Genomic DNA, 23651 nt, shown 5'->3' with positions numbered 1-23651 from the left:
GTGTACCTCTGGCTTTGGTGTCTTTGTCATCCCTAGAGCCACATTTATTTTTGGTCATTGAACACGGTTTTCTAGAAGCATGATCCACCACTTTAGTAATCTTGTCTCTGTAAAATTTATCCCAAGCCACAAATACCCATAAGGAAATATGAGGAACGGTTTTTCCCCTTGGTCTTATATGTCTCTGAGCTCCACAACGTTGACACTTAGTGCTATTTTTGGTGATTTTTATTTTTATTTTTAAAGATTTTATTTATTCCTTTGAGAGAGAGAGAGTGAGACAGACAGAGTGAGAGAGCATGAGAGGGGAGGTCAGAGAAGAGGCAGACTCCCCATGGAGCTGGGATCCCCGTGTGGGACCTGATCCCTGAACTCCAGGATCAAGACCTGAGCTAAAGGCAGTCACTTAACCAACTGAGCCACCCAGGTGCCCTTTAAGTGATTTTTAAAGCTTTGCTTATGATAGCCATCGTTGGTGACGGAAACGTCCTCCCTACCTCCCCTGAATAATTATTAAATGTGTGTTATTTTTGAGTTTGGGGGTGTTTTTTTTCTGAAAATAAAGGGTTTGAAAGAATGTTCCCTGCTCAGAGATTTAATATGGGCTTTGGCTGTAGGATGATACCTTCATTTTTGGAGAAACCTCACTTTATATTTAGGAATATGTAGTCATCTTGATCTTAGTGAATTAGGTTTGTCATAGCTTGGCTCCAGCTTTCTTGTTGGTAGTACCCTTTAGCCCCCTAAAAAGTATGATTAAAGAAGCCATTGCTTCATAAGGAGTCGTTCTGAAATTGGTCCGCTTTGCCGTACAGTATCTCTTAAGGTCAAAATTTATTTGTTAGCATGTGGGAGAAACTTATATCTGGAGTCTTCCAGATGATCTGGGCAGAGGGGGGAGAACCCAAGACCCTAGACCCCAGCTGTTTTGGTCACTTTGCCCATATTTCTCAACTTTTTGAAGATGTTTTCATTTGATTCCTCTCCAGTAACCCTTTTTTTTTTTCCTGCTAACAGGGTGCTTTTCCTTAGGGAGAGCCATTAGAATTCTTTTATCCCGATGTCTGCCTGAGTACTCTGGGAATCCTACAAGGATTTGAGGGAGTCCTTGGGATTCCAGCCCAAACCAATGAAGTACTTGCCTACCATAAATACAAATTAGCTTTTTGTGATATGGTTCTATTCTGTTTAGATAATTTACACGTTTAATGCCTTGTAAAATATAATGCTATCTAAGACAGCTTTTCAGAGAAACTCTGTTTTGACACCACTCACTACGGTAACGCATTACCACATACCCCATGTACACCATATATTATTAGATTTCCGCCGTCCTGGTCACATGTGGCTGCAGTAGTCATACCATTGCAGCCAGCTGCCCTGGGGAACTATGGCAAGTCTCATACCTCTGATGAGGGCTGGTTTACACTCGCTGAACAAGCCCAGCCTTGTTGACTGTATTTAATCCGTCTATTCCCTACCTCTTCCCTCAGCCCAGAGGCCAAGTGCAACATGAAAGGATAGTGAATCTGAACATCTCCAGTATTTTGAGGTATAGAGATCGCCTATGAAGTGGCAGGCCTTTGAGAAATAGTATTATGAGCTGTTCTGTTTTTGCTGTGGCTTTAGAAAACCTTTGGATTCTTCTACTGAAAATTTGTTTAAAAAAAAAAATCTTTTTAATGAAATAGTGACTCACAAAGCAGCCACTCCTTCTCATAATAGCATTTCTCACCAGGGGAATTTTTGGTAGCTGTTGGGGGAGGGATTTGAGTAGGTTGTGGATGATAAATCCCTGGGTGGAACATAACCAGAGGCTGCCATGTCAGAACTCTGGTGCTTTCCATGCTGACAGTGAGCCCTGAATTCAGAGTGCAGGACAGCAGAATAGAATGGGGAAGGCCTGTGCCCAGTGAATTGCCACAGTAGCATGACCAATGAGATTGGAGTCGAACATTCAAACTCAGTTCATTAAAACACCGTTGTCGTGTTAGAGGATCATGAAACTGAGGCCTTGGGTGAGAGGGCCTGAGGCCCCTTAGGGGAGGAGCATCACATTTCTGGATTAAGGGATGACTGTGGACCTAATGATGACAATAAAAGAGTCAGGAATATGCCTTCTTTTTCCATAGTGTGAAATGGTGGCCTGGTGCTTGGCGCTGACTGTGGGACTACTTTACAAGGAGACAATTCAAACAAGGTCATCTGTGCTCTGAAGGTTTTAGGTCCTAATAAAGCCTTTATAGGGACACCCAAAGTGAACACATGACCCGTCCAGCCTCTGTAGGATGGTAAAAAGGAAATGTTAGGGATAGTAAGAGTTTAGAACACACCAGGATTATGCTGTCTGCATCCAAAATGCTGTCCTCAACCCCTCTGGCCGCCCAAACCAGAGCTTTAACTGTTCCCAACTTCAGTGACCTACAACTCCTCAGTCCTCGCGTCTGAACCACAGTCTTATGTAAGCTACAGACAGAGGAAAGTCTGAAAGGTTATTACAACTGTGTTAAGATTTGCTTTCCTTTGGAAAGTCGTGGCTGTCTCCACTCCGTGTTTTCCTGGCTTTGTACTTTTCTTCAAAGCCTCTTCCCAGTTCCAAGGCCCCAGAGCTCAATAAAGGGGAACAGGAAGTCAGCATTTAATGCCCAAGAGCCAGCAATAACTAATAGAGAAAAGGGCACAAACAAGGGACTCAGAGGGGGTTTTCTGGGCCTGAAAGCTCTCAGGCCTGTAGGATTATAGACCCATCCCTCGGAGATGACTTTGACCAGGCCTTCAAACAAGGAAAGAGTAAGAGGAACCTCTACTCTAAGAGGACTTTTTCTTGGGTAATATAGTGGAGACTCCACATTTTTTTTTTTTAAAGATTTTATTTATCACAAGTAGGCAGAGAGGCGGGGGGAAGCAGGCCTCCCTGCCAAGCAGAGAGCCCAATGCGGGGCTCGATCCCAGGACCCTAGGACCAGGACCTGAGCGGAAGGCAGAGGCTTTAACCCACTGAGCCACCCAGGTGCCCTGGAGACTCCACATTTTTAATTGATGTCATAATTGCAAAGTATCTTTTGCCTAAGGAGTTCAAAACACTGAAGGAAAAAGTGATGGTCACTTTTTTTTAAATTAAGTTTTTAATTTTAATTCCAGTATAGTTAACATACAGTGTTAAATTAGTTTCAGAGATGCAATATATACAATATATACAATTCAATGTATATAATACACAATTCAACAGTTCTCTATATAACCCAGTGTCCATCACTGATAGGTGTACTCTGAACTCCCAGCACCCATTTCCTGCATCCCCCCACCACCTGCCCTCTGGCAACCATCAGTTTGTTCTCTGTAGTTAAGAGTCTCGGGTGCCTGGGTGGCTCAGTGGGTTAAAGTCTCTGCCGTCCGCTCAGGTCATGATCTCAGGGTCCTGGGATCGAGCCCCACATAGGGCTCTCTGCTCAGCAGGAGCCTGCTTCCCCCCCCCCCTTCTTTGCCTGCCTCTCTGCCTACTTGTGATCTCTGTCTGTCAAATAAATAAATAAAATCTTAAAAAAATAAAAGTCTTCCTTGGTTTGCCTCTCTTTTTTTTTTCCTCATTTGTTTTGTTTCTTAAATTCCACATATGAGTGGAATCATGTGGTATTTGTCTTTCTCTGACTGACGTATTTCATTTAGCATTATACTGTCTCGCTCCATCAGTGACATTGCAAATGGCAAGCTTTCATTCTTTTTTATGGCTGAGTAATATTCCATTGTATGTATACACCACATCTTCTTTATCTGTTCAGCTATTGGTGGATTCTTGGGTTGCTTGTCGTTTAGCTATTGTAGATGATGCTGTAGTAAACATAGAGATACATGTATCCCTTTATGAATTATCGTTTTTGTACTTTTGGGGTAGATACCCAGTAATGTGATTATTGGGTTATAGGGTAGTTCATTTTTAACTTTTTACATTTTGCTTATTTAAGTGATCTATACACGCCCAAGTAGGCTCCAACTCACGACTCTGAGAATCAGGTCTTTTGACTGAGCCAGCTGGGTATCCCTTTATGTGCCTATTTTTATGCCAGTACCATACTGTTTTGATTACTACAGCTTTGTATTATAACTTGAAGTCTGGAATTGTGAGGGTTTTGTTTTTGTTTTTGTTTTTGTTTTCAAGATTACTTTGGATATTTGGGGTCTTTTTGGTTCCATACAAATTTTAGGATTGTTTTTACTAGCTCTGTTGAAAAATGCCATTGGTATTCTGATGGGCATTGTGTTAAATGTGTAGATTACTTTGTGTGCTATACTTTGGGTACTTTGGGCATTATAGATGTTTTAACAATAGTTGTTCTTCCAACCCGTGAGCATGAAATGTCTTTCCATTTCTTATCGTCCTTCTGAATTTCTTTCATCAGTGTTTTACAGTTTTCAGAGTGCAGGTCTTTCACATCTTTGGTTAAGTTTATTCCTAGATATCTTATTGTTTTTGGTGCAATTATAAATGAAATTGTTTTCTTAATTTTACTTTCTGCTGCTTCGTTATTAACATATAGGAATGCAACAGATTTCTGTACATTGATTTTTGTATCTTGCCACTTACTAAATTATCGATTCTAGTAGTTTTTTGGATTTTCCATATATAGTATGATGTCATCTGCAAGTAGTTGAGCTTTTACTTCTTCCTAACCAGTTTCAATGCCTTTTGTTTCCTTTGATTATCTAATTGCTGTGACTAGGACTTCCAGTACTATGTTGGATAAAACTGGTGAAAGTGGACATCCTTGTCTTGTTCTTGACCTTAGGGCAAGAGTTCTTAGATTTCCCCATTCAGTACGATGTTAACTGTGGGGTTTTCATACATAAGACTTTTATAATGTTAAGGTATGTTCCCTCTATACCTACTTTGTTGATGGTTTTTATTACAAATGGATGTTTTACTTTATCAAAATTTTTCTGCAAGGCAGTGATCACTTGCCTTTTTTTTTTTTTAAGACTTTTATTTATTCATTTGACACACAGAGAGAGCACAAGCAGATAGACAGAGAGAGAAAGAAACAGACTCCCCAAGCCTGATGTAGGGCTCAATCGCAGGACCCCAGGATCATGACCTGAGCCGAAATCAGACACTTAACTGACTGAGCCACGCAGGCGCCGCGATCACTTTCATAAAATATCATGAATTACTTGCCCACCTTCTTTTCCTCGGGGTACATCTTGTCATAGGATCCAGACTGGAGCTTGACCCTTCCTTCTCCTGTCTGTTTACTTATATTAAATGAACTCTAAAGTTTCTGTCCTATGATTGCAAAATGGAAAAGTCACAGGATTTTATACTATCTCAATTTTTGGCTTCACTTGCACATTTCAGGAGATCAGATACTAGTATGACTGAATAGGAGCTCTGATGTCTTGGAATCTTTTCCAAAATAACTATTGTAGGCATTCAAAAGAGATAATGTTTTTACCTACCAAACAGATTAATAAATAAATAAACCATTATAGATGAAATTGCATAAATCCTACCCCATTCCTATATTTTTTTCTTCCCTCCCTAAAGGTATTCACTGCCTGACTCTCCTGTTCATCATCATCCTCCATATATTCTTTATTTCAGGTTTCTGCTAAAACAATATTCATTTAATTCATATAAACATTATCATAATGACTCTATCCTTTTATATCCATATATATAATGGAGATACATATATATATCCCCAAATGAATTTGAGATCTGTCAGTACCTCATCATAGTACTTATTGCTTATGTTGACACATTCATTTTCACTATTGTATTCTGTTGTATGACTGACTGTACCACAAATATCACCATTTCTCAATCCATTCTTTTACAATGGGCATTAAAGTTATTTTCAGTTGCTTTGAGAATTTTATCAGTTTCTTTACATTCTTTTACATTCTTTACATTTCTTTTCAGTTTCTTTTGAGTGAGAGTGTTTTTTAGGGTACATCCTTAGTTGTGAAATAGCTGGGCCAGAGGTATATATATCTTCAGCTTTTAGAGAGATAGTGCCCACTGGCTCTCCAATATGCTTGTACCAGTTTTCATTCCCCAAAATAGCATATTTTCACTTCCTCCGTGCCCCTTGCCAAAACTTCATTATCAGCATACTTTAATTTTTGGCAAGCTCTGGTGGGTATGAAATGGAACACCACTGTGATTTTGTTATTTATGTATTTGATAAGGTGCATTTACATATTATTAATATCATATATTTAAATGTTTTCTTCTATGAAATGCTTGTTCATGTCTTTTACCCAGATTTATGTTGGATCTTTTATCCTTTTGACTAGTTTGTATGAATTTGTGTTTTTGTTTTGTTTCCAGACAATTATTATTTGTTGTCATATGTAATGCAGATGTATTCTCCCAGTGTGTGGCTTCTCTCTTTATTCTTTTTGTGATTTGTTACAGTTAACTTAATTGTGTAATTGAATATTCCACTGTTTTTCCTTACACCATATGCATTTTGTGTCTTAAGAAAGATTTTCTTTGCCTGAGGTCATAACGATATTATCTTACATTTTCATCTAAAAGTTTTTAACTTTTGCCTTTCACATTTAAGTCCTTAATCCCTGGAGAATTAAATTGTTTGAATGGAGTAGGGTGAGGATATCTTTCTTTTCCGTATGACTACTAGCTCTCCCAGCAGCAAGTGAAGAATGGTGAGGTTCTTCCCTACTGATTTGCAAAGCCCCCTCCGTCATATATCAAGTTTCCTTCCAGGCCTGTATTTGTTCCTGGGCTTTTTGTTCTGTTCCATTGGTCAATTTGTCTACCCTTGTGCTAACACTTACTTAATTACTGTAGTTTTGTCTTGCTGTGTGGAAGGGCACATCCTTTCATCTTGTTATTCTTTTTCAAAGCTGTGTTGTCTAAGTGAAGCTTTCTAGGGGACAAATAAGGGAATCAGGATAGAATAAACAAAATGAAGTACAGAGTGCTAGGAACTGCTCTGTTTATAGCTGGTATTCTTAATGACAGGACATCTGGCAAACTGACCCTAATGGGCAGTTTCAAATTTTTTCCCTTACTATGTTGTACAAACAATAACATTTCCCTGTGTATTTGTATTGCAAACAGCAGAATAAACAGTTCTTTCTGTATGTTACAGACAACAACAATAAAAACAACAGAAACCGGTTAGCTATTTTTGGCACTTAATGCTCCCAGAATCAGCTTTGTCAACTTCTATGGGGGAAAAGCCATTAGAATATTTATTGGAATTACATGGAGTTTCTCAGTTGCCATCTTTATAAATTTGAGTCTACCTATAAACCTGATGGGAATGGGTTTGTAGATACAATAGAATTTTTAAGTATTTTTTAAAGCTTTGAAATAATTTCAGATTTACAGAAAAGGTGCAAAATTTGCACAAAGAAATATTGCATTTGTGTCACCCAGAATCCTCGGATGTTACTAGGAAGTCATAAATAATTGAATGTCCAATTCAATTGGATAAAAATGTCCAGTGACTCTGTAAAGTAGCTTAAGATGTTAATGAAACTTCTCAAATATGAGGGGCCTACGTTGACCTTCTCCTAGAAATGGAAAAACCACATGATCTTAAAAATGACATGGTGTCCGAAGGGGTGGTGGCTAGATCTAATGCTGAGATCTATTTTCATCAGAGTTGGTCTATATCCTTACCATGAACCTTTGCTCCCAAGGTTTGTACTCTGGTCCCATCTGTTGAAATAGGGGCTTGTCGCCCATAGTTCAAATCAAATCTGCCTCAGTATGACATGACATGAGACTATGTCCTGGAGTCTTGACTCAGCTGAGCTGGAGGTGCCTTCATGGGAGGAATGGGACACCCCTCTCTTGGGAGAGGCAGTGTAGGATACCCATTAAGATTGTAGGCTTGGAGGGGTGCCTGAGTGGCTCAGTGGGTTAAGCTTCTGCCTTCGGCTCAGGTCATGATCTCAGGGTCCTGGAATCGAGTCCCGCATCGGGCTCTCTGCTCAGCGGGATGTCTGCTTCCCCCACCCCTCTCTGCCTGCCTCTCTGCCTACTTGTGATCTGTCTGTTAAATAAATAAATAAAATCTTTTAAAAAAAAAAGATTGCAGGCTTGGAGCCAGACTGCCTTAGGTCTGAATCCCAGGGTAACTGAGTTTTAGTTCCGGAATCTTGGGCAAGTGATTTACCCTTCCTTGCACCATAATTTCTTTAATTGTAAAGTAAGGCTAATAATAATTATATCTATCATGTGGGACTATATGAATTAAACAAATTTGTAGGCATAAACACACCGTTCAAAATAGTGCCCGGTAGATAATTAGTTTGTAAATATAACCTCATGTTATTACTTAATGTTTTTGGATAAAGCTTTATAATTTTTAAAGATCTTGAATCCCTTTTGTTAGATTTATCACTAGGTACCTTGTTTTTGCATTATTACTGTAAGTAGCTTTATATATTTTAATAATCATTTTAGATTTCTTGTATATTTGGCAAATCTGCTGAACTCTTAGAAAGAAAGAGACTGAGTATAATAATTATAATGTGAAACGTCTACAGAGAAAATTCAAGAGAATCACATCTGCAAATAACCACTCTTTAGTTCCTTCTTTTCTAATCCTCTTCTGTGTCACTTCTTTTTCTTTTAAGATTGCAGGCTAGTTCCTCCAGTAAAAAGTTTGTGTGAGTCGGTAATCATGGGCATCCTTGTTTTTCCTCTTATTAAAGGGAGTGCTTCTTGCATTGGAACCATTGTCTGTTTGGGGTCAATTTCCTTTATTCCCTTCTATTCTTTTTTTTTTTTTTTTTAAGATTTTATTTATTTACTTGAGAGAGAATGAGTGTGAGAGAGCATGAGCAAGGAGAAGGTCAGAGGGAGAAGCAGACTCTCCATGGAGCTGGGAGCCCGATGTGGGACTCGATCCCGGGACTCCGGGATCATGACCTGAGCCGAAGGCAGTCGTCCAACCAACTGAGCCACCCAGGCGTCCCAATTCCCTTCTATTCTTAATTTGTTAAGTATCACAGGTGGCTCTTTGATCAGATTTTTCCCTTGCATGTATTCAGATGGTCTTTCTCCCTCCATCTATTAATGATTACATTAATAGGTTTTATAATGTTTAACTCTCCTTATCTTCTTGAAGTAAGCCCTACTTGGCTGTGGTACATATATTTTTTTATAAATTGCTAGATTTAATATGTGAATATTCTACTTGGGATTTCTGCATATATGTTATGAAATTTCACTCATAATTTTATTTTCTTCTATTGCTACTATGGTTAATGTAGAATTTTTTTTTTTTTTTTAAGAATTTATTTATTTGTCAGAGAGAAAGGAGAGCAAGTGCACAAGCAGGGGGAGCAGCAGGCAGAGGGAGAAGCAAACTCCCCGCTGAGCAGGGAGCCTGTCGTGGGACTCCATCCCAGGGCCCATGGACTGTGACCTGAGCTGAAGGCAGATGTTTAACCAACTGAGCCACCCATGGGTCCCAAAAGTTAATGAAGACTTTTAAAAGGAGTTTAGGAATATGTATATGTTCATTCTCTTCTAGAATTTGTACAAAGGCCTGTTAGAGTTCTGGCTGCAAACAGGTTGCACACCCAGAGAGGTAATGGAATCAAATTTAATTGAAGAGACAGTTTAAAGGTGTGGGCAGGATTAAAGGCACTAACAGTGGATGACTGAAGCATCCAGAGATTGGCCCCAGTGGCAGTCTGTTAGCACTTCTGAATCCCAGGTACAAGGGGATGGGAGCTCTTTTTTTTTTTTTTTTTTTTAAGTTTTTCTTTATTTATTTGACAGACAGAGATCACAAGTAGGCAGAGAGGCAGGCAGAGATAGAGGAGGAAGCAGGCTCCCTGCGGAGCAGAGAGCCTGATGTGGGGCTCGATCCCAGGACTCTGGGACCATGACCCGAGCCGAAGGCAGAGGCCTAACCTGCTGAGCCACCCAGGCGCCCCGGGGATGGGAGTTCTTATTGAACCTGGTAAGAGGGCCGCCTGGGTGGCTCAGTGAGTTAAGCCTCTGCCTTTGGCTCAGGACATGATCTCAGGGTCTTGGAATTGACCCCCGCATTGGGCTCTATGCTCAGCGGGGAGCCTGCTTCCCCCCTCTCTCCGCCTGCCTCTCTGCCTCCTTGTGATCTCTCTCTGCCAAATAAATAAATAAAATCTTAAACAAACAAACCTGGTGAGAACTCTGGCTGTGGGAAAGATCTTGCATGTAAAATTGTCCTGTGAAAGTGTCTGGGCCTAGCGCTTTTTTTTCCATGGGTAAGTTTTTATTTAATATGATTCAAGTTCTTCAGTGTTACTGGTATATTTGAGTTTCCTATTCTTGTGTCAGTTTTGATAAGGCCTATATGTCCAGGCAATCTCTGTGTCTATGCCTGTATTATGTCCTCCTTTCCATTCCTATATTTGTAAGTTTTCTCTTTATTCTTGATTAGTCTTACCAGAGCTCGGTTTTATTAATTTATTTTCAAAGGACCAGCTTTTGATTTTGATTACCTTTTATTCCCCCCACATTTTGTTGCTTTCTGCCTTTTTTTAAAAAGATTTTATTAGAAAAAGAGAGAGAGAGCACATGCAAGCAAGGGGAAGGGCAGAGGGAGAGAAAATCTTAAGTAGACTCCACTGAGTATAGAGCCTCATGCTGGGTTTGATCCTTCAACCCTGAGATCATGACCTGAACCAAAATCAAGACTTAGAGGCTTGGGAGCCTGGGTGGCTCAGTGGGTTAAGCCGCTGCCTTCGGCTCAGGTCATGATCTCAGGGTCCTGGGATCGAGTCCCGCATCGGGCTCTCTGCTCAGCGGGGAGCCTGCTTCCTCCTCTCTCTCTGCCTGCCTCTCTGCCTGCTTGTAATCTCTCTCTGTCAAATAAATAAATAAATCTTTAAAAAAAAAAAAAAAGACTTAGAGGCTTAACTGACTGAGACAGGCTCTGTGCTTTCTGCTCTTAACTGTATTTTATCTTTCCTTCTATTTCCCTTGGGTTTACACTGTGTTATTCTAATTTCTTGAGTTATCATACTTCATCTGAGTTAAAGTTCTGTCTTCCAGAGGTAGGCTTTAAAATATTTTTCTATGAGACTCTTAATGGCAGACTCTTTTTTTGCTTGCCTAAAAGTGTTTTTGTCATAACCATTGAATGATAATATGGCTTGATGTAAAAATCTGGGCTGACAATTATTTTTTCTTTGCAATTGAAAGATGTTATTCTGTTTCATTATCTTTTGGCTTCTAATATTGCAATTGAGAAGTCTGCTTCTCCACTCCTTTTTTTTTTTTTTTTTAATATTTTATTTATGTGGGGCGCCTGGGTGGCTCAGTGGGTTGGGCCGCTGCCTTCGGCTCGGGTCATGATCTCGGGGTCCTGGGATCGAGTCCCGCATCGGGCTCTCTGCTCAGCAGGGAGCCTGCTTCCTCCTCTCTCTCTCTCTCTGCCTGCTTGTAATCTCTCTCTGTCAAATAAATAAATAAAATCTTTAAAAAAAAAATATTTTATTTATGTATTTGACAGAGATCACAAGTTTGTAGAGAGGCAGGCAGAGAGAGAGAGGGAAGCAGGCTCCCCGCAGAGCAGAAAGCCCAATGCGGGGCTTGATCCCAGGACTCTAGGATCATGACCTGAGCCGAAGGCAGAGGCTTTAACCCACTGAGCCACCCAGGTGCCCCTGCTTCTCCACTCTTAATCTGTTTTTTTTTTTTTTTCTCTCTCTCTCTCTCAGCTGCTTTTTTTTTTTTTTTTAAGATTTTATTTATTTATTTGTCAGAGAGAGAGAGAGGGAGAGAGAGTGAGCACAGGCAGACAGAATGGCAGGCAGAGGGAGAAGCAGGCTCCCTGCTGAGCAAGGAGCCCAGTGTGGGACTCAATCCCAGGACGCTGGGATCATGACCCAAGCCGAAGGCAGCCACTTAACCAACCAACTGAGCCACCCAGGCTTCCCTCTTAGTTGCTTTTTAATCTTCTCTTTGTTCATAGTGTTCTGCACATTTGCTGCCATGTTGGTTTATTTATCCTGCTTGATCTTTGTCTTTGAGTCTGAGACTTGGTGTCTTTCAAAGCACCTGAGAAATTTTCAGCCGTTTATGCCTTCAAATTTTTTATTTCCTTCCATCTTTCCTTTGGAAATCCTGGATGTTCTGTGTTGGACTTTCTTATTCTCTACTTCATGTTTCTGAAACAGTTTCATATTTCCCACGTCTTTAGCTTTGTATGCTGCACTGTGGGTAGTTTCTTACCTACACCTTTCAGCACACACTAGTTCTTTCTTCGCCTGCTTTTTAACCCATCCACTGATTCTTCTATTTCATTGAACTGTATTTTAAATTCCTTGGAATAAGTTGGTGGATTATTTACTTATTGCCGTCAACTGCATAAAAACAAACAAAAAATGAATAAATCACTTTATTTCATGGTTCTGGTTTTCCTCATTTGAAAAGTAAGTGGGCCTGGCTAGTTGCTTTTTGTTCTCGTCCTCAGAAATTCCATGAAGCCATATCACTGGCTTTATACCCTTGAGCAAATAAGCACTAGCTGGAATCCCATCTTCATTTTGGTTCCTACTCCCTCCCAAGGGAAGAGTAGCTCCTGAGTCATCTAGAGAAGCCTTTTAGCACTGTACCTCTTTGGGGTGGAGGGAGCTGGCTCAACAGCTGGGACAATGGTCCATGTCTATGGCCACAGGAAGCTTAACTCTTTCTCTGTACTCAGGATAAACTTAGAGCTTTCCATTTTCTCAGGAGGCTGAATTTATTTTTCTTTTTCTCGACAGCACTATCCAGTACGGGAGCCACTAGCCACATGTGGCTATTTAAATTATAATTAATTAAAATTTAAAATTTAGCTTCTGACTCACACTAGCCACGTTTCAAGTTCTCACTAGCCACAGATTGCTAGTGACTGCTGTAATTGGGCAGCACAGATACAGAACATTTCCGTCATTGATGAAGGCTCTGTCGGGCAGGACTCTTTCATACTCTCCACAGTATTCTGAACAGTAGATAGAGAATTGGTAAACATGAAGTTTCAGGAAATGGATCAAATGGACTTGTTGATACCCAGAATCTAAAAGGCTCTCTTTAGAGTTACCATAATTCTGCACCACCTACATTTGGAAGAATCTAGAGAGGGCATTACATTCTAAGAATGATTTATGGGATGAAATGGTGTACGGAAGCCTACTTGTCTTACTGTAACTTGGTGCCATGGGAGGAGGGGGAGCCAGGTAGGTAGAAAGGTGAATGAACCCCTGATGTTCAATCATCTTTGGGAACATGGAGAAAAATTACTGCAGGGGTATACTGAAGTTATGCGATTGTGATTAAGCTGAGACTCGGGAAGGTGGCCTTGTGAGGTAACTAGAGAAAACCAGCCCAAGTTCTTATGACTTGAAATTTGACTCAGGTTGGAAATTCCTTGTAATGAAGTCATCTTTTTCCACACCCTTAAATTGACATCTCATTCTTCTTTGAGTTGCTGTAGAAGAGTTAAAGATTCTCAAGAAAAGAAAAGAGGTACTTTTATTCTCCCCGCAACCACATACACACAAACACCCACACTTTCTTCACATATAGCCACGTTTCGCAGTGACTGGTCTCCAGATAGACCAAGAATAAGAGCAATGTAGGTCAGCCCTGGCCCCAGCAGGCTGTAGAGTGAAGAACCACCGACCCTAACTTTGTTCATCACCCATGGCAGACAGTGCTAAAACTTAACCTCACTCTTCATTATGGAGCTCTGTGTGGACTCAGAATCCTTCTCAACACAGTGCTCTCGGTTCCCAAACCATATTAAGTAGCTGGAACTGGCAGGTGAGACTGAGACTAAACCTCTTTACTGCCCTTTGCTAGGGATTGAGGCTGGGGATTTGCCGTTCACAAAAGGGACATTGTTCTTACTGATTTCAGAGTATAGTACCAATTTTAAGCCAGATGAAGTAGTTCAGCTGCCTGGTTGGCTCAGTGGGTAGAGCATTCAGTTCTTGATCATGGAGACATGGAGACGTGAGTTCAAGCCCCATGTTGGGCCTAGAGCCTACTTAAAAAAAAAAAAAAAAGTCTATCTTGAGTATTTATGGCCCAATGTAAGAATGGATACCAAAATGAAAGTTGTTAGTGAAAATGGATGGTAATTTTAGCGGTGAAGGTAAAGGGAATTCGTAATGGAAAGGGGTTCAATACTTAGTTCATTCCATGATTTTTGTAGGATTGGCAAAAGTAAGTTGGAGTTGACTTTCTGGAAGAAACTGATCTGAAAGAAAAAGATGGCTTGTAAGATGACTGGGAGGGATTTAGGAGGAATTCAGAGACAGCATTTGTAAAAGGACAAGGAAGTTCTAAAAAAAAAAAAAATGTCCTACAGCAGGTGAAGGAGTAGGAATGGATTAACTAATAGGTAATAGGCACTTTGTAGAAACACAAAAGTTAGCAGACATTTGTAATCTCTAAATCAGTGGTTTTTTTTTTTAAGATTTTATTTATTTATTTGGCAGAGTGAGAGAGATCACAAGTAGGCAGAGCAGCAGGCAGAGAGAGGGAAGCAGGTTCCCCGCTGAGCAGAGAGCCTGGTGTGGGGCTTGATCCCAGGACCCTGGGATCATGACCTGAGCTGAAGGCAGAGGCTTAAACCACTAAGCCACCCAGGCACCCTGAATAGTTGTTGTTGTTGTTTTTTTTTTTTTAAGGTAAATCTGGAAGCATGGGTTCTTCCCAAATGTTTTTTTCCCCCGATCACAAAAATAATCAAAATATTCATTGTAAAGATTTCAAGCATTAATGTAGAAAGCAGATTTCCCATGGTTCCTCTGGTATGTATGACAGACTTTTGCTCTTGTGGATGAATGGATATGCATAAGAAAGTAGTACCGGGTTACCGTTTCACAACTTGTCTTTTTTTTTTTTTTTTTTTTAAAGATTTTATTTATTTATTTTGACAGAGAGATCACAGTAGTCAGAGAGGCAGGCAGAGAGGGAGAGAGGGAAGCAGGCTCCCCGCTGAGCAGAGAGCCCGACGCGGGACTCGATCCCAGGACCCCGAGATCATGACCTGAGCCAAAGGCAGCGGCTTAACCCACTGAGCCACCCAGGCGCCCCACAACTTGTCTTTTCTGTTTAATGCCTTCTTTGTTCCACTTCGTCCCATGTGCATGTGTGGATTTCTTTTGTTTTGTTTTTGTTTCTGTTGTAGTTTCTGGAAACTCGTACATAGAAGTAGAGCCTATTCACAGCAAATCCCTCCCCTTGTCCCATTATCATTGTGCCTGTTTGGGTGAAGTCACAACGAGGCAGGTCGCTATCTGTGAAGTTTGCCTAGAAATGGCTTTTGCTCCTTTACTTCTTTGCTAGAGAGACGATATCTACTATTTGGGCCAGACTTCTCTGTACGTTGTTATAAAAATATCACAAGGAGGAGCACCTGGATGGCTCAGTGGGTTAAGTGTCTGCCCTTGGCTCAGGTCATGATCTCAGGGTCTTGGGATCGAGTCCTGCATTGGACTCTCTGCTCAGCAGGGAGCCTGCTTCCTCCTCTCTCTCTGCCTGCTTCTCTCTCTGCCTTTGTTGTGATCTCTCTCTGTCAAATAAATAAATAAAATCTTATTAAAAAAAAAGAATACCGGGGCGCCTGGGTGGCTCAGTGGGTTGAGCCGCTGCCTTCGGCTCAGGTCATGATCTCAGGGTCCTGGGATCGAGTTCCGCATCGGGCTCTCTGCTCAGCAGGGAGCCTGCTTCCTCCTCTCTCTCTCTCTGCTTGCCTCTCTACCTACTTGTGATCTCTATCTGTCAAATAAATAAATAAAATCTTAAAAAAAAAAAAAAAAAAGAATACCGCAAGGAGAGTTCATGAAGCCCCTCCTGTAAATTTAGTTCATTTTCATAGAGCAATTAAATTATGAACTAGAAAGAGCTCAGAGCGCAGCCCCAATGGCAGAGGATGTTTGGTAAGGAAATCACACCAGGCGAAAGGATTCATAGGAGCCCTCGTTCTCCTCCGGTCTTCAATTCTGAAACAGTCTGAGTATCTCTCACTTGTTCCAGAGTTCACTGCTTCTTTCCATTTTTCTTTCTGATGAGATGGTTGCTCCTGCCCGTAGCTAGACTTAAAGCAGGAGAGAGTTGTCTCTGGGATCTACAGTCTCAGCTACTCTAAAAGAAAACACCAGGCGGGGAATGGGCGTGGAGATACTTCAAGCCTGGCCTGTAAGAGGCCGCTGATCATGGCTCTGCATTTGGCTGGTGCTTTCGCTTCCTTGTGGGGTTGCAAACAGAAACTGTCAAACAGGCAGCGTGCTGGTGGGGTCTGCAGCTGTCTCCTGGGACCTAGCGACTGTCCGGGATTATATCCCACAGGGGAGTCTCACGTGGGCCTGAGTTGCACAGCCCATGGTCTGAGGAGCTGTCAGGTGCCAGTCGGGCAAGGTCCCCTCCTCCTCCTCTTTCCAGTAACCTGTGGAATAAAAAAAGGACCCTTTCCCGAGGTGTTTTATTAAGATGTTGCTGTTCCATGTGACTGTCCCGTTGTGTGGGCAGAAAGTAAAGGTGCTGGCCCAGAACCTGGAAATGGAGTTTAGGATGAGGTGAGACCCCTCAACAGCCAGGTTCAGTGTTTATAGGATTCCTGTCCTTGAGCTTACAGCCCTTGCGGATGGCACATGTCGTTTCCCCCAAACCCCTGAAAAGTGGAGAAACCGGAGCAGAGTGGGAAAAGTACTTGGAAGAATTCTGGAATGACTGAACACTTGAGTCTCTGAACTCTTCCCTACAGGGACTGTTGCTCTAATAACACTCTGTTTTTGTTGGTTATTGCATCTTTTAAAAATAAGGAACATGCGCATCCTCAGCAAATGGTAATGCTGTTCCTAAGAGCAGACAGTTTATCTGTTGCTTACAGAGTGCCAGACCCAGTTATAATGCTTCTCAGATGTTGCTCGAATCCTCATCCTGTGAGCCGTTACTCTTACCCCCATTTTACAGATAACTGAGCCCCAGTGGTTGGGAATTTGCCCAGTGTCCCACAGCGAGGGAGTGATGGGGCTGTAGTTAACAGCACCTCCTGTTGTTACCAGATGCCGTCAGTCTGGACGCCACATATCCCATGGTGGGAGTCTTTTCAGTCCTGAGTCCTTCCTCCCACTTAAGAGCCTAGAGCGTTCGTTGTAGTTTCGTGAAATGGTGGAGAAATAAACCTGATCGCCTTCCCACGTCAGCTCTGAGTTGCCGCTCGTGAGTGCGCTTCTCTGCTCTGTATCATAACATCAGCCCCATCAATAGTATGCCCCCGGCAGGACCTACCCTCGTCCTTTCTCCCTGTCCCTCATGCCCTCGCTTTCTTTCGTAAATAACTTGCATTCCAAGGAATTATCTACGCGGCCTCAGGTAACACACGGTTAGTCCCCTTCCCCTCTTTTGCTTTGCCACAGTTAGCTTGGCTAAGCCACAACTCTGATGAAATCCAAGTCTCTGCCTCCGGTGTGGCTGTGCTTCTGGGTTGGAGGAATGGGGCGTGTTGGCTGACCTCACTCCTATTTCATGGTCACTCACCTCAAGCAGGCCTCCAGTGCTGCCCGGGAATCCTACTGTGTTTCCACTGTTCATTCATTCTCCCCCCATCCTAGAGGACTAGTCTACACCTTCCCCTCTCTCCTCAAAACTCCTTTCTCAGCCTTTGCTGATGAACTTACTTCTGATTTCATCAAGAAAACCTGTTATTGACACTCATCACCACCTCTGTCCCATTTGCATCTCTGCTGTTGGCCCCTTTCCTGTAACTAGTACATCTGAGTTGTCTGTGCCCCTGGGAAGGGCCAGGATGTCCACTTGTGTGCTAGACTTCATGCCTCCTTGCTGAGTCAGGAGCGTAGCTCTAGCCTTCCTCTCTGTCTCCTAAATGTTGCTTCTCCGGACTGGCATGTTCTCGCAGCCCACAGACTACTCATGTTTCTTCCATCTTGAAGACAGTAACGCGTTCTCTTAGTTCTCTGGTTCTCCCGATACTACCCCATTTCTCTCCTTCCTTTTATAGCAGATTCCTTAAGAGTTCGCTTTTCTTGATTTTCTGACTTTTCTCCTTCCAGTCTCTTCTAACCCACTCCGGTCAGGTATTCCCCCACACTACCGAAGCAGAACTCCTCCTGTCAAGGTCACCGAGGACCTTTGTGTTGCTAAATCCAGCAGTTGCTTCTCGCTTCTCGCTTCGGGAAAGCTGCACTTGGTCTCCTTGAAACACTTTCTTCACTTGCTTCCCGGAGTCCACCTCGCCCTGGTCGTCTTCCCGTCTCTCCCACTCTTACCTCCTTGGCTCTCAGCCGCTAATATTGGAGGCTTATCCTGGGATTACGTCTCATTCTTTTGTATATCACAGCCTTGGTGAAGTCTTCCAGGCTGGTGGTTTTAAGCACTGCGTGTATGCCAATGTCTCAAATTTACTTTCCTGCTCAACGGCTCCCTTGGCCTTTTTTAATTTAACTGCTTTATTGAGATATAATTTGCATGCCATACAAGTCACCCATCTTAAATGTACAGTTCAGTGATCTGTTAGTGTATTAAGAAGATTGTGCAACCGTCCCCACAATCAATTTTATTTTATTTTTTTTTTTAAGATTTTATTTATTTCTTTGACAGAGAGAAATCACAAGTAGATGGAGAGGCAGGCAGAGAGAGAGAGAGGGAAGCAGGCTCCCTGCTGAGCAGAGAGCCTGATGCGGGCCTCGATCCCAGGACCCTGAGATCATGACCTGAGCCGAAGGCAGCGGCTTAACCCACTGAGCCACCCAGGCGCCCCCCCACAATCAATTTTAGAACATTTTCAGTACCCCAAAAAGAAACCCTGTAACTGTTAGAGTAACTCTGTTTCCTTCAATCTGCTCTATCCCAGGCAACTGTTAATCTACTTTCTACCTATTTGTCTGTTCTAGAGGTTTCATAGATGTGGAATCATACAAAATGTTGCTTTTTCCACCTGATTTCTTTCACTTAGCAGATGTTTTCAAAATTCATCCATGTTGTAGAATGTGTCAGTACTCCATTCCTTTTTATGCCTGAATAGCATTCTGTTCTATGGGTGTATCCCATTTGGAACACTATATCAAAAGCTAATGATGTACTATATGGTGACTAGCAATACAATAAATAAAATAAAATAAAAAGAATTTTATAGTCTTAGCTCTTATGCTTAGGACTTTGAACTGTTTTGCTTTAATTTTAGTATTGCAATGTGATATAAGTGCCCAACTTTATTCTTTCACGTGGGGATGTCCCCTTGTCTCAGCACCATTTATTGCAAACACTATTCTTTCTCAATTGAATGGTCTTGGTACCTTGTTGAAAATTAGTTGACTCATAGATATTTGGGGTTATTTCTGTTCCACTGGCCTATATGTTTATCCTTATGCCAGTGTTACTTCTGGATTATCATAGCTTTCCAGTAAATTTTATTTTTTTTTAAAGGTTTTATTTATTTGACAGATAGTGATCACAAGTAGGCAGAGAGGCAGGTGTGGGGGGTGGACAGGAAGCAGGCTCCCTGCTGAGCAGAGAGCCCGATGTGGGGCCCCATCCCAGGACCCTGAGATCATGACCTGGGCCGAAGGCAGGAGGCTTTAAACCACTGAGCCACCCAGGTGCCCCCATTTTATTTTTTTTTAAGATGTTTATTTATTTATTTGACAGAGATCACACGTAGGCAGAGAGGCGGGGGGTGGGGCGGGGGTTGGGAGGGGAGCAGGCTCCCTGCCGAGTAGAGAGCCCATTGTGGGGCTTGATCCCAGGACCCTGGGATCATGACCTGAGCCGAAGGCAGAGGTTTAACCCATTGAGCCACCCGGGCAACCCTCCAGTACATTTTAAAATCAGGAAATATGAATGGTTGTTTGATGTTTCTTGCAGTTTAATTTGAATTTTAGGATCATCTTACCCATTTTTGTGAAAAAGGCACTTGGGATTTTGATAGGGATTGCCCTGAATATCTAGATCAATTTGCCATTACCAATATTGGGTTCTTCAGTGCGTGAATATGGGATGTCTTTCCATTCAAATATTCCTTTTTTTCTTTAAGCATGTTTTGTAGTTTTCAGTGTACAAGTCTGGCACTTCCTTTGAAAGTTCATTTTCCCCCCTAGTTGTTCCAGCACCACATGCTGAAAAGATTATCCTTTCCCCTACTGAATTACCACGGAACCTTTACAGAAACTCCATTGACCATTCGTGTAAGGGTCTACATCTGGTCTCTGTTCTGTCCTGCTCTATTTGTCTGTCCCTATGCCAGTGTCACACTCTTGTGAACACTGTGGTATTAAAGTAAGACTTACGGTCAAGAATTGTAAATCCTCTACCTTATTCTTTTTTAATTGTTTAGGGTATTCGCAATCCTTTGAATTTCCATACACATTTTATTTATTATTTATTTATTTAAAAGATTTTATTTATTTGAGAGAGAGCGTGCTCACACATGAGCAGGGTAAGGGGCAGAGGGAGAAGCAGACTCCCCGCGGAGCAGGGAGCCCAGTGCGGGACTCCATCCCAGGAACCTGGAATCATGACCTGAGCCAAAGGCAGACGCTTAACCACTGAGTCACCCAACGTGTATGCTGTGTAATGCCATACACATTTTAGAATGAGCTTATAAATTTCCTAGGAAAAAAAGCTGGCAGGGATTTTGATTTGGATTGAATGAAATTTGTTAATAAATTTGAGGAGATTTAATGTTTTAATATTATAAATTCCAATCCATGAAAGCGGTATATTTCTACATTTATTTAAGTGGTCTCAGTAATGTTTTATACTATTAGAATGAAGGTCTTGCACACATTTTCTATTTTTTAAATTTTATTTATTTATTTATTTATTTGAGAGAGAGTGAGAGAGAGAGAGAGAGAGAGACAGCAAGAGAGGAAACATAAGCAGGGGGAGTAGGAGAGAGAGAAGCAGGCTTCCACCAAGGAGGTAGCCCAATGTGGGGCTTGATCTCAGGACCCTGGGATCATGACCTGAGCTGAAGGCAGATGCTCAGTGACCGAGCCACCCAGGAGCCCCTTGCACATATTTTTTAAAACATTATCTTTAAGTATTTCATGTTTGTTTAAAAATTTTTTAAAAATTATTTGTTACTACACACAGCATGAAATTTACCATCTTAACCACTTTTAAGTGTACTGCTAAATGGTGGTAAGTACAGAATATTTATATTGTTGTGCGACCTCTAGATTCCCCAGAACTTTTTCATGTGGCAAAACTGAAACTTTCTACCCATTCATTAAACAGCTCCCCCCTTCTCCTTCACCCAGCCCTTGGCAACCACTGTTCATTCTAATTTTGTTTCTATGCATTTGACTTTTTACTTGACTTACCTCATATAAGTAAAATCATATGGTATTTGTCTTTTTGCAACTGCCTTATTTCACTTAGCATAATATCCTCAAGGATCATCCATTCTGTAGCAAGTGCCAGATTGTGTTTCCTTTTTAAGGCTGATTAATATCCCATCGCATGTATATGTCACATTTTGTTTATCCATTCATCCACTGATGGACATTTGGGTAGCTTCCATCTTTTGGCTACTGTTGAGTAATGCTGCTGTGAACATGAGTGTGCAAACATCTCTTCAAGGCCTTCTTTTCAGTTGTTTTGTATACATACCCAGAAGTGATATTTGTGGATCATATGGTCATTCTGTTTCTAATTTTGTGAGGACCCGCCATCCTCCTGTCCACAGTGGCTGCACCAGTTTGCATTCCTGCCAGTAGGGCACTAGGGTTCCCTTTTCTCCACTCCTCACCAGCATTTGTCATCTCTTGTCTTTTGGATAATAGACATCCTGACACGTGTGAGGCAATATTTCGTTATGGTTTTGATTTGTTTTTCCCTAATGATTAGTGATGTTGAGCATCTTTTCATGTGCTTGTTGGCTATTTGTACATCTTCTTTGGAGAAATATCTATTCCAAGTCCTTTGTCTATTTTTAAATTGGGCTACTTGTTTTTTTCTTGTTGAGTTACAGAAATTTTTTATATGTTCTGGTAATAACTCCTTATTGGGGGCGCCTGGGCGGCTCAGTCAGTTAAAGCCTCTGCCTTCAGCTCAGGTCATGGTTCCAGGGTCCTGGGATCGAATCCCTCGTCAGGGAGTCTGCTTCTCTTTCTGCCTCTGTAGCTCCCCTGCCAGTGCTCTCTTGCTCATTCACTTGCTCTCTCAAATAAATAAAATAAATAAAATCTAAAACAGAAAACAGCCAACAAACCTTATCAGATATATAACTTGCAAATATTTATTCCCATTCTCTAGGTTGCATTTTCACTCTGTTGTAACCTTTGATGCACAGAAGTTTTTAATCTTCATATGGTCCAACTTACCTGTTTTTACTTCTGTTGCCTATGCTTTTGATATTATATCTGTTGATGGTATTTTTTAAAACTTTATTTTCCTATAGTTCATTGCTAGTCTATATAAATACAATTGACTTTTGTATATTGATCTTGTATCCTGTGACCTTGCTAAATTAACTTACTGGTTTTAGCAGCTTTTGTGTAGTCCATAGAACTTTCTACATACTTAATTACATTATCTGTGAATCAAGACAGCTTTCCTTCTTTTCAAATCTGTTTGCTTTACTTAATTGCCCTGGATAGGATCTCCAATACAGTGTTGATTACAAGTAGTGACACAGATATCCTTGGCTTGCTACCAGTCTTAGGGGGAAGCGTTCAGTTTTCTGTTATCTGTTATTAAGTGTGATACTAGCTGTACGTGTTTCATAAGGTTTCCTTCTATTTCTAGTTCGCTGAGAGTTATTAACAATGGTTGTTGAGGGAACCTGGGTGGCTCAGTGGGCTAAGCCTCTGCCTTCAGCTCAGGTCATGATCCCAGGACCCTGGAATCAAGCTCGGCATCAGGCTCTCTGCTCACCTGGGAGCCTGCTTCCCTTCCTCTCTTTGCCTGCCTCTCTGCCTCCTTGTGACCTCTCTCTGTCAAATAAATAAAATCTTAAAAAAAAAAAAACCACACACAAAAAACAATGGCTGTTGAATTTTACCAAATGCTTGTTTTATATCTTTTGAGATGATCATGGAATTTGTCTTATCTGTTAATATTGATGAAAGCCAATTTATTTCAATTTTTAAAATTTTAAGGATTTCTGCTTTTATGTTTATGCATAATTTTTCCATGCAGTTTTTGTCTTGTTTTGGTATCAGTAATGTTGGCCTCATGCAACTAGTTGGGAAGTGCTTCTTTTCTGTTTCCTATAACATGTTGTGGAGTATTTTTCTTTCTTAAATGTTTGATAGAGTTCAATTAAATGTTAAATAGAGTTCAAATTAAATTTAAATGTTCAATAGAGTAAAGCCTTTGGAGCCTGGAGTTTTTTTAGTAGGTATAGAGCTATTAGTGTTATTTATTTCTTATCAAATAGGCTTTAGTAATTTGTCCTTTTTTTTTTTTTTTAAGATTTTATTTATTTGGAGCACCTGCGTGGCTCAGTGGGTTGGGCCCCCCCACCTGCTTGTGAGCTTTGTCAAATAAATAAAATACTAAATATTTTATTTATTAAAATTATTTTATTTATTTATTAGCACAAAGTTGTAACAGAGAGACACACAGTGAAAGAAGGAGCATAAGCAGGGGGAGTGGGAGAGGGGGAAGTAGGCTTCCCACCAAGTAGGGAGCCTGATGTGGGGCTCGATCCCAGGAACCT

At 41.3% G+C, this 23651-nt stretch overlaps 1 protein-coding gene across 3 annotated transcripts in view; it reads left to right on the top strand.

Annotated features, from left to right (window-relative positions):
- Positions 1-23651, top strand: part of ZNRF1 (zinc and ring finger 1) — a 100096-nt gene that overhangs the window by 8019 nt on the left and 68426 nt on the right. The gene's annotated exons all lie outside the window — the stretch shown is intronic.

The sequence above is a fragment of the Mustela nivalis genome (genome assembly GCF_964662115.1).
Source record: "Mustela nivalis genome assembly, chromosome: 18".
Taxonomy (NCBI): domain Eukaryota; kingdom Metazoa; phylum Chordata; class Mammalia; order Carnivora; family Mustelidae; genus Mustela; species Mustela nivalis.
Note: the sequence above shows the minus strand (reverse complement) of the source record. Positions and strands in the feature narration are given on the sequence as shown.